At 46.8% G+C, this 1889-nt stretch overlaps 1 non-coding gene across 1 annotated transcript; it reads right to left on the reverse strand.

Annotated features, from left to right (window-relative positions):
* Positions 1–499: 499 nt before the first annotated feature.
* Positions 500–575, reverse strand: trnaa-ugc (transfer RNA alanine (anticodon UGC)). The gene has a single exon. It is a non-coding gene; the product is annotated as a tRNA-Ala (tRNA).
* Between the last annotated feature and the right edge of the window lie 1314 nt (positions 576–1889).

The following is a 1889-nucleotide window of genomic DNA, read 5'->3' on the forward strand; positions in this document are numbered from 1 at the left end:
GGTAACACATGGTTTCAAAACAAGGGTAAAGAGAGGAATACAATACTATGGGTGCATGCTTGCACATGAACATGCACACACACACGTACCCCCACACACACACACACACACACACACACACACGTACCCACACACACACACACGTACACACACACCCACACACACACACACACACACACACACCCACACACACACACACACGTACCCCCACACACACACACACACACACACACACACACACACACACACACACACACACACACACACACACACACACACACACACACACACACACACGTACCCACACACACACACACACACACACACACACACGTACCCACACACACACACACACACACACACACACACACGTACACACACACACACACACACACCCACACACACACACACACACACATTTACATTACATTTAAGTCATTTAGCAGACGCTCTTATCCAGAGCGACTTACAAGTACATACATTCATACTTTTTTTGTACTGGTCCCCCGTGGGAATCGAACCCACAACCCTGGCGTTGCAAGCGCCATGCTCTACCAACTGAGCCACACGGGACCTACGGGACCACACACACACACACGTTTGTTTTACTATCTTTGTGGGGACCAAACAATTGTTTCCCAATCAACATCCTATTTTCCCTTACCCCTAACCCTTACCCTAACCCTTAAACTAAGCCTAACCTTAACCTTAACCCCAACCCCCTAACCGTAACCCTAACCTCCTTAGCCTAAAAAAGCTTTTTTCCTTGTGGGGACCTGCGAAATGGCCCTACTTGTCTAAATTGTCCATGTTTTACTATCCTTGTGAGGACTTCAGAATAGAAAAACTAAACCCACACACACACGTACACACACACACACACACACACGTACACACAAAGCCACAAGGGCTCACAAGGGACCAATTGTAAAAACTTTCCTAAATGCAGGGAGACACTGTGCACCCCCTCTTTTTTCCATCCCTCTCCACCTCTCCACCTTTCCCTTTCCTCTCTCTCCTAACCCCTCACCCGCGTTCCAAGGCTTTTCCTAGAAAGCCCTACCTAGGCGATCCCTCTCAATGCCTGGCCTTTGTCTTCACATGTAGACTAGCCCAGGTCCTCTCAAGGACAGCAGGGCTGTGAAACTCCAGTCCTCGGGGCCTGATTGGTGTCACACTTTTTCTCCATCCCTAGCAAACAAAGATGATGAATCAAATCAAATCAAATTGATTTATAAAGCCCTTCTTACATCAGCTGATATCTCAAAGTGCTGTACAGAAACACAGCCTAAAACCCCAAACAGCAAGCAATGCAGGTGTAGAAGCACGATTAAGCAAATTGCATTCTAAACTGAAGATCAAGATTAGGGAATGATTGGAGTCAGGTGTGTTAGCTGGGCATGGGGAAAAACTGTGACGCCAATCAGGCCCCCGATGACTGGAATTGCCCACCCCTGGTCTACAGGCTTCCTGGAATGAGACTGGGCCGTGCAGAGAGGGGTTATAGTTACAGTATAGCTAGCTGGAATGAGACCTGGCCCGTCCAGAGGGGGGTTATATAGTATAGCAAGCTGGAATGAGACCTGACCCGACCAAAGAGGGCTTATATAGTATAGGTATCTGGAATGAGACCTGGCCCGTCCCGAGGGGGGCTATATAGTATAGCTAACTGGAATGAGACTTGGCACGTCTAGAGGGAGGTTATAGTTTTTTATTTATTTTTTATTTCACCTTTATTTAACCAGGTAGGCTAGTTGAGAACAAGTTCTCATTTGCAACTGCGACCTGGCCAAGATAAAGCATAGCAGTGTGAACAGACAACAACACAGAGTTACACATGGAGTAAACAATAAACAAGTCAATAACATGGTAGAAAAAAGAGAATCTAT

The sequence above is a fragment of the Salvelinus fontinalis genome, chromosome 12, assembly GCF_029448725.1.
Source record: "Salvelinus fontinalis isolate EN_2023a chromosome 12, ASM2944872v1, whole genome shotgun sequence".
NCBI classification, from domain to species: Eukaryota; Metazoa; Chordata; class Actinopteri; order Salmoniformes; family Salmonidae; genus Salvelinus; species Salvelinus fontinalis.